The following is a 13,920-nucleotide window of genomic DNA, read 5'->3' on the forward strand; positions in this document are numbered from 1 at the left end:
CTTTTTGGGATACAGATCCCTGGTTACTTACCTAAGTTAGTGCTAAGGAGTTCCCAGTAAATGGGAAACATATTAACTTCCTTAGAGGTACCAAACAAAGGAAGCCACAACTCAAATGAGGAGAGAATTATTTTGTAGCACTCCCAGGGCTGGCTTTAATGTAAATAGTGTGCATGGGTCTAAAGGACAGATTTTCTGCTTTTTTGTCTCAATGTTCTATTATGTTACAAAATATGATTTTCCCCCCTGCATTTTTTCAGGGCAGAACCTGAAAGACTCCTTTCATAGGAGGCTTCTCAGAATACAGAAGGCTAGTGTAACTGCCGATTTAAATGTGAATTATTGCATTTAGCATTTTGCTTTGTATTTTGGAGATAATGAGTTATAACAGAAAGAGTACTGACCTGGAAGTCCCAAAATCTAGACTCTACTCCAAGCTCTGCCACCACATATCTAGGTGACCATAGAAATATCACCTAACTTTGGGCCTCCTTGCCTTACCTTCTTAGCCCTGGAATTTCCACCCCCAGAGCCTGCATTGTACTGATGAGTATCTCACATTACCCACAATATCGAACTAGCTCCAGTCATATCTCACTTTACCCCACAGTCATGTATTTGTCTGCTACAGGACATGTCCTTCCTTCTCCTACCCTTATTTCCCTTCCCCCATTCCTAGCCCTCCCAGTACTGGAATCAAAATCAGATCAATATTGTCATTTCTTTGGGAAAGAGTATTCATTCCATGCCACTGTAGCTCTAATCACAACTCTCATGACTTTCCAAATAAAAACACCCCTCCCTGGCAGCTACTTCCCTCTATATGTTATCTTTCCTATTAGATTCTAAGTTTCTTGAGGAAGAAGAGGGTGCCTCACTTTTGTAATCTGTGTCCACAAGGATTTATTAAATGCATTTCATGCTTTCATATATTCAAGAAGACAAAGATAGTTTGTCATGATTTCTAAGGTCTTTCTCTAATCCAAAATTCTTTGTACAAACTGGAGAATATTGATATGTCTTTTTCCTGAATGGGGCTAAAGACCCAAGAAGAAACCATATTTTCATAGTGATCAGAAAAAATCACCGAGAATAATATTCTGCTCCGTTAGAACATTACTTCATGAGCGTGGTCTAACCATCATTGCAATAATTCAAATATACCAAGCTTGAAATCTTAAAAAGAAGCAATAAATAATAAAAGCATTTATTAAAATTTTATTCAACTTCCTCTAAGTTCCTTTCTATCCCAAAGATTTTTAAGTGACCAAAAAAACCTAAATCCTGGGGCAGCTAGGTGGCACAGTGGATAGAGCACCAGTTCTGAAGTTCAGAGGACCTCAGTTCAAATCTGACCTCAGACACTAACTGTGTGACTCTGGGCAAGTCATTTGACCCCAATTGCCTCAGAGCGGAAACAAACAAACAAACAAAACCCAACTTAAATCCTTACAGAGGACAAAATATAAAATCTTATTCCTTGCTTATAAAACATAATATAAACTATAGTATCCTATAGAACACTGTTCTTCACATCTGGCTTCCAAACTATGAATTAAATAATTGAGTTGACTAGAATTGACTAGAAGTTGACTAGAATGACAAGAATAATTGGGTAGACTAAATTAGGAACAGGGAAAGGATTTGCTAGGAAAAAGGAATATACAATGGAAATTATTTTTACTATCATGGAGATATCAAATGGGGTCCCAAGTGGAAAAGATAAATGGGAATGGGAATGGAAAAGGACAAAGGAAAATAACCTATAAAAAGAAAATGACATAATGAAATAGCAGTTCATTTAAAAAGACACAAGGAATTGATTCAGTTTATAACTATTTCATTCATAACAAATTTCCTCATGGGAGACAAGGGAAAGAGTAGTTTGGTGATGGTGGGGAAAATGCTGGATTAGGGTCAGTGAATCTGTTTGCTGTCTTATATCTGTCACTTCCTTCATGATTTTGGACACATATTCCCCTATTACCTCTCTGGAGCTGTTTCATGATTTGTTAGATGAGATTTGGACTAAATCACCTGCAAAGTTCAATCCAGTTCTCAACTGAAAAGTAAGATGTGAGATTTTGGCAGTAAGAAACTTACCAGAAGCTCCAAATATCTTGTCTTTCAGAAGACAGCAACATTTTTTTTACTTATCTTTTCCTGGAAAGATATATAATGCCAGAGAAACTGAGGCAAGATATAAATTAGACAGTTTTTAATATTTTATTTGAGAGAGAGGGATTGTGCTGGGGGCGTGATGCCCCCAGGGCTGATATCTCAAAGCAGCCAGCAGCCAGCAGCGAATGTGAGTTCTCAAGGACATATATATTTGGCTTTAAGCTCTGGTAGCTAAACAGAGGCAGGGGGGAATGGAGTCCAAACTCTGGTGATAGGGAATTTCCAGACAGGGATCATCAATCTGGTTCTGACAGGTTGGGGGTAGGACCATAAATTCTTACAAATTGGAAGGACTTAGGAGGTGTCCAAGTAGAGCCAGGAATTTTGAGACTTAGATTTAGACAATGTCAATTAGGTATCTGGAGTTTTATCTTTTGGAATGCCAGATTTCCACAGCCCTAATTATCTCAGTTCTAATAAGCAGGAAAGGGGGGTTGCAACCAGAGGATTGAGAACAATTCAAGGAACTGAGGCAGAACAATTGGGGAAACTGAGGCAGGAAAATAAAAGGGAACTGTGGCATAAGAGATAAAAGTTTTGGGGAAATGTATTTGTTAATATGCATAAGAAAGGTTTTAGAAATTTCAGAATTAAGTGAAGAGAACTTATCACAATAATATGAGGATAGTTCTTCTCTAAACTGAGGCTGAAGTTGATGAATCTATCCAAGCTCCTGGTTTAGAAGTGGGTCCAAATAGGGAGAAAAGCAAGTTGATTTAGTAAAGAAGAAAAAAAAAAAAGAAAAGAAAAAAAAAAGCCCTAAACCAAAAAATTCAATGCATCCTACTTGAATTAAGTTTTCTTCTATGTAGAGCACTTCAGTTACTTTCTTAGGAAATGGATATTTCATAATGAAGGTTGCAACAGTTTCCAAAAACAGTTTCAGAAAAGGTGGCTGAAATACATGTCAATGAAATTTTCCTGAGAATTTCAAGGTATTATTTAATGCTTTCTTAATCCATTCTTTTCAAATAGCTCTTTGAGCTCTATAGGCTTGAGCTTTCCAAGGTCTGTGGGAGGTGTGGAGAGAAGATGTGAAAGGTAGGGAGAAAGAACTTACTGCTGTATCTATTCAATTATATATCTCTCTTTTCACAGATATTTTCCTGTTCCTCTATGATGGAGTAGTCAAAACTATATAAAATAGTTCAAACCAATTAAAAGCTGTTCTAACAGTTCTGACCAGTTAAAACCAATCTAAACCAGTTCAAACTGTCCCGTTCTAACCAGTCTAAACTGAGACTATTTCAAACAGGCAATTTAAGACAGGTGGGCTTTAACAGGTTAAAACCAGTCTAAACCAGTTTATATACATCAAATCTGGTTCTAACCTGTTCAAACCAGTATAAACCTATGATGCTTCAGTATTATACTAAAATGCTTCAAGGACCAGTTTATGTTCTACCTCACCATGTCTTTGTTTCCTCCATACAGATCTCCTGTATACTTGGACCCTCTTAAATCCCTCCATTGGATGCTTGTAAATTGGGAGGTGAAAGGAGGAAGCTCTCAGCCTGATTTGCAACCTAGGGAGTTGCCAATAATACTGAAGGGCTAATTAACTTGGCTAAGGTCACCCACCCAGTCAGTGCCACAGAAAAGACTCAACTGCTGTTCTTCTTGACTCTGAAGCTCTCTTTCTTCTGTCATGTTACCTCTCTTCCTCCCTCCATGCTTAATCTTATTCTAATTCTGGGGCAGGGGTATATCACCTTTCATTTTTGCATCTATTGAGTCCACTCTTATCCAATAAGTGTTTAATAAATGCTTGCTCCATTGAACTTCCCCTGGACTGTAATGTTCTCTGGGTAGAACAGGTGGTATATTGTCTATTTCCTATTTAAGAGCAGTGAAGTCTTATTCACAGAACATCGTGTTAATGTACACACCAAGACAGACTCTCCTCCTGGGCATTACTCACACTGAGTAATATAGTTAGATCATTGCAATGGGGCTCCATAAAGTTGATGTTGATGCAGAGCACTATTAACATGTGTCTGCAAGCAATCGCTTCTGGAGTAAACAATCGTGTCACGTTTTGTCTTATACCCTCCTGGCCAATTCATAGGTGTGTTTAGTTACTTAACTCCTTCCTGGAGTACAAAGGGAATAGCCAAGACCAATCTTGGGAGGTTCAGATTGGGCCTTTGCCATTTCCTTTCTAACAGATTTCACATTTTTGTTTAGTTAATAGCCAGGATTGATCCAGCCAGGTCCGGGAGTTGAATTATTAAATCAAAAGCAGCTCAATTTTTTAAACAAACCTTCAAATAAGAATCTAACTACATAACAACTTCTAGTTTGGCTAAGACCCATTTCCTTATTCATGCCATGACTGATGAGGTGTGACTAAGAGGTAATGAGAATTGGTTTTTAATAGTTTGTAAACTAATCCAAAAGGCAACTTTGCAAGAGTAGCTCCAAAAACATCATTAGAAAAAAAAGTATCTACCATTCTCAAGGTGACCACTTTGAAGGGGCACTTAATTGTGTGTGTGTGTGTGTGTGTGTGTGTGTGTGTTTTAAATCTCTTCACCTTAAATTCCCCTCTAATTAAAAAAAAAAAAAGAAAACCTATATTGTTGTGTATCCCACAAGGCTCTTTCTTATTGTCATCCTTTCTCAGTTACCCTTCAAGTCCCTGGTACTATTAGACTATCCCTATTTAAACCCACCACTCACAAGCCTCTACCAATATTTCATTTATTAAACCAAGCCTAATGACTTCAAGTTCAACACAATGCCAATAACATAGAATTAAATCAAGAATTAAACTTTGCCAATACTTGTTAATAAATGCCGGCTTTCCACCCATCTCCTTATATATGTCCCCTGGCACGAACACTACCTTCATTCCACTGATTCCTCAGGATCCCCATATCCAGTGGAGGGGAAATAATGTATGTCACTTACTGCAGATATGGCAGTTCCCTGTGGTCTCAGCAACTATTCTCTCATTTACCCACTCTCCAACTGAATCCTCTGGCTTTTTCTTAAGATTCGGCTTGCTCCCATCACTCTTGTCTCTCCTCTCTGTTGATTCAGCCCCTGGCATTTGAAACCACTCATTCCTTGCCTTGACTGGAATTACCCTGCTCCTGATCTTCATTTACTTGCTTCTCACCAGTTTTCTCTAAGCTCTCCATTTCAAGGTGGCTTTTTCACAGTGAGGTGGCTCACAGGCCAAAAATTGCTTAACTTGGCACCTTTATCTGGGGGCCAACACACTGATAATTTAAAGAAATGAGGCTGTATTTTAAATGTACCTTTTATTTCAAAACTTGGAAATGGAGGATAATAACTAACATTTCTTTAACACTTTTAAGATCTGTAAAATGCTTTACAAAGATTATCTTATAGCATCTTATTTTCACCTTTTTTTCTTTACTTTTGTTTTTTCCCTTTTGGTTTAATTTTTCTTGGGCAACATGACACATATAACAATATGTTTAAAAATATTATACATGTTTAACCTTATCAGATTTCTTGCTATCTTGGGGAAAGGGAAGGTAAGGAAGGAGGGAGAAAAAAAAATTGAAGCACAAAGGCTTACAAAAATGAATGTTGAAAACTATCTATATATATTTGGAAAAATAGAATGCTACTCAGAGGGGAGAAAGATCATCTTATTTGAGCCTCATAATAATCCTGAAGTTGTTATAATTATTATTCTCATTTGAGAGAGATAAAGTGACTTACTGAGATTATGAAACTATTAAAAATCTGAGGCAGAATTTGAGTGCTGATCTTTTTATCCACTAAGTTAGAATAGCTAAAAGAAACAAAATGTTAAATTAAATGTTATCTAAAAAGGATAGAGAAGAATAAGAAGTTGTTTTACTTGAAACCCGAGTGATAAATAATAAATATGAATCCACTGCAAATAGCCTTAATAATGGGGGTTATCTCTTAGTAGTTAAAAAACCAGAGTTCTTGGTTCAACACCCCCTTTGCAGCTAACTTAGTGTATGACTCTCTGGGCCTGTTCCCACAGCTATAAAATGAAGGGGATTCAAATAGGACAGATAGTATTAACTGGAGGTCCACAGACTCCCAATGAAGATAGGGAGTCCATGAACTTAGACAAGGAAAAAATAACCCCTATATTTTCACTATCATCTAAATTAAATGTAAAATTTCCTTCAGTTATTTAAAAAATACTATTCTGAAAAGCAAAAGGTTTCATTGAACTTCCATACCTCCCTTACGCACTCATTGGACTTGGCTTTGGTCATATTGAGACCTTTTAAAGACCTTAGCTTAAAAAGCTTAAAAGAGAGCCAGCTCCAATTTTCCTGATCTACATCTTGCCATTGGGCCCAAATGGTTCCAGAGGGGAAAGTGAGGCAGGTGACCTTGCACAGCCCTCCCTCGCTTAAATCCATGCTCATCATAGCATCATGTCCTTGATGACATGGTCATCTTTGAGAAGGACAAACAATAACAACAATAATCCCTTAGATGCCTTCAAACTAAAGCCCATTCCCTGCAATCTCTTCACAATCTTGTATTTCATCTCAATGTTTCAACCACCTAAGGAAGCTACTGCAGTAAGATTCTACAACTGCCTTACCAATATCTATGTAGTGTAGGAGTATTCAGGGAGGACTTGCACTTCTAGTAAATGAGGGCTTGCCAAACTCTTTCCAAGGCTCCCCACCCACCTTTGCTGTCCACCTTTCATCCAACTCTTGCCTGTGACTTCAAAAAGCTGTAGCATGCAGAGCCACTATCTCAGCAGATAGGCTAAACCAGGTCAATGCTAACTGTGAGGAGGTTCTACCCCAAACACATGAAAACTCCCCTAGCAGAATAGGCAGATGAGAACCCCTTGTTCCACTGAGCATGAAGGTGGCTGAAGCAAGATGTTGAAGTGCTCAGAGCTTGGCAAAGTCATCCACCATGAACTGTGTAGAGAGAGGAGCTCTGGAAAAGTATGCTTGGAACAAGGTGTTAGCTCAGTGGAATTGATGAGATGATGGTTCTCTAGGTCACATATATATTCAGGACTTAGTATGGTGATATAATGATTCTCTAGTTCACACATAATCAGGACACTGTAGTGATGAAATCGTACTAAGGTATTTAAGGGCTGAGAGGACTGGAAATGAGACATTCCCTCTTTGACCATCATCCTGGTGGCTCTGCTGCCTCCTGCATTCCTCCATTAAGATCAAGACTGGGCCAGAATAAAGACTCCAGACTCTATGCCTGACCATTCTCATGGTGTCTGTCCTGCTGAGACCAAGGCCCGTCAGAAGGACCTCCAGAAAGCTAGCCTAAACATTACAATCCTAGGCCATCACCAGTCATCTTGATGTTTGTCCTGCTCCTGAACCTGATGACTGTGTGCAATGCTGCCTCACTTAAACCTAATCCACTCAAAAGTTAAGACATAACCAGTGATGTTATTGGTATTCTTCAAAAACGAAGGATGAACAATTTTGATTGTTCTGCTGCTCCATGTGTGTCAGGCCTCTGCTGGTAAACACTTAACAAGCCTTTTGAAAAAAATATACTCACAAATACTTTTAAGTTAATCTACATAATTATTAGCATTTCCTCCATTGCTTTTGTGGGTTAGACCACTAACAAAATAATAAATACAGCCTTGATTTATACCATTTGGGTATAAATACTAACATGGAATATTTAACAATCAGGTCTCTGTAGTGGATTCAGGCTGACTCCAATATACCCCTGTGTCAGAGAATCCTTTTTTTTCCCCCCTTGCTAAAAACCTTCAGAAACTCCCTAATCGTTCTATGTGATGGCGGGGGAGGGGGAGGGAGAGCAGTGGAGGGGAGGAAGAAACATCATTTCTCCGGTCATGCTCTCATATTAGCTTTCTCTTTTTCCAGGCTAGAAAGAAATACTACTCCCAGGGTCTTTGCAGCCAGCCAAAACCTTGCCAGAGGGCTGTGATGATATGGTTCCCCACTACCACCACCACATGTGACAATTGAATCTAAGAATAATTTTGATAAAGAGTATATCTCACACTTTGCTCCTCATAACTCCAAGGGCCTGTGGCTAGGACAGTCCAATGAAACAATGTGTTTATTAGGGGCCTAATATGTGATGGACAAAGTGCTAGTCCAAACAAAACCATTTAAGGCAAATAATTTATATTAAAAGATTTTTCAGAGACCTAATAGGGAATTTGCCTGTTTGTGTCCTAGGACTGAACCTTCTATAACTCTGAGTCTTGATGGTTTGCAAAGTGGAAGGTGCAGGGGACGGGGCACAAGGATCTCCTTCTACGCTTTGGCCCACCTCCATATGAGGTGAATTTCCCAGTGCAGGAGAATGGCAGATAGATGGAGTGAGCAGGAGGAAGTAGGCAATGTCCAGTCCAACCAAAGGTGTGTTGGAGCCAGTTTGAACAGGCTCTTGAGAAGTAATTGTTAAATTTTTGCTTTGAGCATTTACACCAGAAATTGGCAAACATTAAAAAGTAGGACTTAATTTTATTGTTTTGTTGATTTCTGGATTTAACAAGTTCATGGAGGAAATGTTAAAATATGGCAATGCGTCTGTGTGTGTGTGTGTGTGTGTGTGTGTGTGTGAGACTGATACTTCCTAATTCCTTGTGCTCATAACAGGGAGAATTATGGTCCACGCTGATTTCCTATAAACCTGTAACACAGATGCTGACTTGAGGTAAGGGTGGGAAAATAACAAAAGAGAGGCAGGCACTAATCCAAATAACTTTTTTTAACTTGTAAGATTTGCAGTGGTAACTGAATCAGGATCAATTTGTGATGACTATAGCTAATATAGCTAGTAATGTGCCTATTTTTATTTTTAACATTTTTGTTAAATGCTTTTATGAAACAATATTCAATAGTCTATTTAATTAGACACTGCTCTAAGAGACAATATGAAAGTAATAAGATTTACTCTATAATCAAGAGGGAATATGTGATGGGTAGAAATACAAATATGTCCCCAATGGTTCTTACTATAAAGTTTGAGACCTTAGATATATGTTCATAGGGTGCATAGTGCATGGGCTTGGAATCACGAAGACTCATCTTCCTGAGTTCAAATACAGCCTCATTTACTAGCTGTGTGACCTAGGACAAGTCGCTTAATCCTATTCTCTTCATCCATAAAATGAGCTGGGGAAGGAAGCACCTTTGCCAGGAAAACCCCAGATTGGGTCACAAAGAAAACACAACTAAAACGATTAAATAATAACAAATTACGTGCATAATCTTCACCTAAGTAGATTGGGTAGTTTCCTGAATCACAGCTCTGTGATGCTATGTGTGTGTAGGGAGATATGGCTTCTGCTTGTCTAAGAGACCTATGTGCCCACAAAGTAGTTGCATTATTCAAATTTGTACAGTATGTTTCTATGGGGCTGAAATCAATTACTATATTTTATAAAATTATAACTTTAAATAGTAAAAAAAATTAAATATATGCAGCCGCTTTATGAGATTGATTATTCACACTAACAGAGACTTGACTATATCTGATTGAAGTAGATACATCTAATTCTAGCTTGTTTTAGAGTTGGAAAAGTGAAGAAACAACTCTTTCTCCCCACAAGGGCAGAAATCATAGGTGGATTTAGAGACATGAAATGGGGCCTTCCAGATTCAACATCTTATTTATCTAAATATATACCTACATTATAGGCTTCCTGAGTCCCTGTGGTTTGAGCTTAAACTATCACATGAGCTAGTCTATAATAAATACAAATGATATTATTTTAGGCACCTGCTGACTTATGCTCTAGAGAGAAACTTAGGTTGGTTACCTATGTCCCATCAATGGTAAACTGAAAAGAGGAGCAAATTCATAAGCCAAAGAAGAACTAGCCATGAACCCCACATTCAACATAGAACCTCCATGAAGATCTTTTCTACATGGTGTCAACTCACCAGCAAGATTTTCTGGCCTTACAAGAGTAATTCTAGGAATGGTCCCAGCTAGGCTTGAAGATTGTACATGCAAAGAAATACCCGGCCAACTCTAATCCAAGAAGCTTAACACCTAGAATCTGGACTGTTCCACTGTTCAGTCTGCAGCTTGGCTACCTTCCTTCAGGCTCAACTAACCCCACTGTCCAGGGAAAGTGGACTCTAACTATTATAGTCCAGGCAAGGGTGCATTCACATTTTAATAGACAGGTGAATTGTGAACTCCAGCCTTGCTGACTTCAGTTTGACATTTCTTCCCTTTGAAAAATAACAACAACATCAACAACAAAAATAGCCCTTGCTTATGGTTCAGGATTCAATAAACCTGACTTGTATGTGTGCACAGAGGAGGAGGGATGCATACATGGGTTTCTTACAGCACAGTTGTTGTTGCAATCTCTATCAATATAAAGCAAAGTGGTGAAAGGAAGCTTTTTCCATTTGTTTTTTTTAGACTACAGACTGATGACTCAGTGGCATTTAAAGCCCCCTGTGTAATTGGAAATCATTCATCAAAAAGGAGTTCCCCTCAAGTCATCATATGCATCATACTTCGAAATCCACCCATTTATAAAGCTGTCACGAAAAGTCTGCCCAGTCATTTGTTTGGGAAGTTGAAGCCTCGCAAGCAGCCTGACGTAGCTCCTTGGCTAACATTGCTGGGGACTGTGTGGTATGGATCACGTGTTTTGGTTTGTTTTTAACCCACAGTAAATAGATGGGAAGTTCCCAAGAGTGGCATAAAAATGACTTGCATATGGCAGGGTGGAAATTGATATTCCTCTGGAAGAACAACAGTTTTTGAAATCCACACTTTACCCACAAAATTTTTCAACCCAAAGAGTTGTTCTCATAAAGTTATGAATGACTGTTGTTTTTTAAAAAATATATAATGGAAGTGAATCATGCAAACCCAGGCTAAATTAGAACAAAATCCTGACAAATTAGGGATCAGGTTAATGAAGAGAGAAGGGTTTTTGTTTGTTAGTTTGTTTGTTTTTTTGGTTTGTTTTTATTTGAGGAAGAAGGGAAGAGAACATTATTGCCCATATTTTGTATATCCCTTTGGTTGGCCAGTTGTCCAAACTTCAAAAGTGAAAAGTGGGGTTGTTTCTTGTTTTTTGCCCATGTAATTTCATAGTAAGGAACTTCCATGTAGAAACTTCTATCCATTTTAGGGAGCTACTTGCTCCAAATTAAAATCTTAGAGAGTTGCATTCCATGGGTTATCAAGAGGTTTTATAAATGACCCAGGATCACATAGCCAGCATTTTTCAGAAGTGGTTCTTGAATTTAGATCTCCTGACCCTAAGGTCAGCTGTCCATCTATTATACCAAGTTGCCCTTCTTACATGGAGAAGAGTTGTCAAGTTTTCAAATGATCCTAAGTGGATTTTTAATTTCATCAGTGTTTTTATCACTCCCAATAATGATGATTGAAACCCATCCAAGTCTTTCCAGTTTTGTTATTCTCACTCATAACTTTGCATGAGTTTGCTTCATGAAATACTTCATGGTGAGGGAAGGGAAACTTCCTCTCTTTCTCAAGCTATCATGAGGATACCAATGGAGCATAATGGTTATATTCTGCTGTGCACAACCAGAAAATATTTTGCCATGTAATGGTGTAAATAATAGATTTCCTCTAAGGCATAATAATATAACTTTTCAAGAATGAATAAGTTTCTTGCCCTTGAATAGCCTATGGTCAACCTTTGTTGGATTCCTTCTGGATTTAGCAGATCAGCCTAATTTAACTCCATCAAAAACCAAGTTATTCTTCTCAGATACTGAAATACATTTCCTAAATCTACTTGCATTTTGCTCATTAAAAGATCTGGAATCTTAACCAAACATTAAGAGGGTAAAGGGTTGGATAGAAAAGCTAAAATAGAATGAATACAACCTGGGGTGTAGGTTCCCTTTCTCCTTTAGATCCTGGACTCACATGCATTTCGTCTTATTTTAGGGACTGAACCTTTGGCTTGTCCCTTCTGTCTAGAATTTCACTCTGGCGATATCACTAAAATAAAGGTAAGGGAAGGCTTGTATTAATGTTTCTCCAAATGGAATAATAGCTTCCTGATTGTTGCTCATTCAATATATTAATAGATGATTATTTTACTTTACCTACCACATAAAAGGCAAAAGATATAAAAGATTAATAAAAATTCATGAGCAAATACAGAAATATAAAACATTTGAATAGCTCATTAGACTGACTCTGAACATAAATATAATTTAGAGGGCTGCCAAACAAATATCTGTTTCACACTGACTGAACCTGTACTGTCCAAACACCTTATGGCAATAGATAGTTATCGAGGTCTAGATTCCGTCTCTTTTGTTTGTTTGTTTGTTTGTTTTTTTATTTTTAATTTTATTTAATAAAGGTTTTTTTCAAAACATATGCATGGATAATTTGACAACATTGACCCTTGCATAGCCTTGTGGTTCAGATTTTCTTTTCCTTCCCCCCATCCCTTCTCCTAGATGGCAAGCAATCCAATATGTGTTAAACATGTTAAAATATATGTCAAATACAATAGATATAAACATATTTATACAATGCTCTTGATGCACAAGAAAAATCAGGTCAAAAAAGAAAGTAAATGAATAAGAAAACAAAATGGAAGTGAACAACAACAAAAAGAGTGAGAATGTTATTTTGTGATCCACATTCAGTTCCCATAGTCCTCTCTCTGGCTATAGATGGCTCTCTTCATCACTAAACAAGTGGAACTGATTTGAATCATCTCATTCTTGAAGACAGACACGTCCATCAGGATTGATCATCTTACAATCTTCTTGTTGCTGTGTATAATGATCTCCTGGTTCTGCTCATTTCACTCAGCATCAGTTCATGTAAGTCTATCCAGGCCTCTCTGAAATCATCCTGCTGGTCGTTTCCTATAAAGCAATAATATTCCTTAACATTCACATACCACAATTAATTTATTCAGCCATTCTCCAATTGATGGGCATCCACTTAGTTTCCAGTTTCTGGCCATTACAAAGAGATCTGCCACAAACATTCTTGCACATACTGGTCCCTTTCCATTCTTTAAAATCTCTTTGGGATATAAGCCCAATAGCAGCAATGCTGGATCAAAGGGTATGCACAGTTTGATAACTTTTTGAGCACAGTTCCAAATTGCTCTCCAAAATGGTTGGATCCATTCACAATTCCACCAACAATGTATCAGTGTCCCAGTTTTCCCACATCCCCTTCCACATTCATCCTTGTCTTTTCCTGTCATCTTAGACTATCTGAAAGATTGTATTGCTATCTCAGAGTTGTCTTAATTTGCATTTCTCTGTAGATCCCTTCTCCTTCACCCTCAAGACATGGATTCAGACTCTTAGCTTGAGCTTGATCCTCTGTCAACACACTAGTAAATAAATTCTCCTTTCTTTAAGAAGAAAATTCTATCCCATTAGGAAATTCCACTTAAATGATTAGATTTAGAAGCTAGATCTAAGACTTCAGAAATTTTGAATTTGGTATTATCTGGTATTGAATTTAGTATTATGGTGCATTGAAATAATGCTTCATACTGGGCAAATCTATACAGGATCTCTTCTCTCAGGTCATTTGCAACCATTTATACCTCCTATTATTTATTTACCCTGGGGAAGCACTTAAGCAATGTCCCAGTGATTGCTGCATCTTGACCATGAAAACATATATTCTCAGGAATTCTTGTCTGATTTGTGATCAGAAAAGGAAACTAAGAAGCAGAGATATTCAGAAATCAAAGGTCCAAGGAATTCACGATACCAATACTACTTACCATGTGCAAGT

General features: G+C 37.8%; 1 long non-coding RNA gene across 1 annotated transcript; it reads left to right on the plus strand.

The window, feature by feature from the left end:
* The first annotated feature begins 8,785 nt into the window (after positions 1–8,785).
* On the plus strand, positions 8,786–12,150 carry LOC141553709 (uncharacterized). The gene is made up of 3 exons (XR_012485595.1): positions 8,786–8,844; positions 10,570–10,788; positions 12,085–12,150. It is a non-coding gene; the product is annotated as an uncharacterized LOC141553709 (long non-coding RNA).
* The last annotated feature ends 1,770 nt before the right edge of the window (positions 12,151–13,920 follow it).

The sequence above is a fragment of the Sminthopsis crassicaudata genome, chromosome 2, assembly GCF_048593235.1.
Source record: "Sminthopsis crassicaudata isolate SCR6 chromosome 2, ASM4859323v1, whole genome shotgun sequence".
Taxonomy (NCBI): domain Eukaryota; kingdom Metazoa; phylum Chordata; class Mammalia; order Dasyuromorphia; family Dasyuridae; genus Sminthopsis; species Sminthopsis crassicaudata.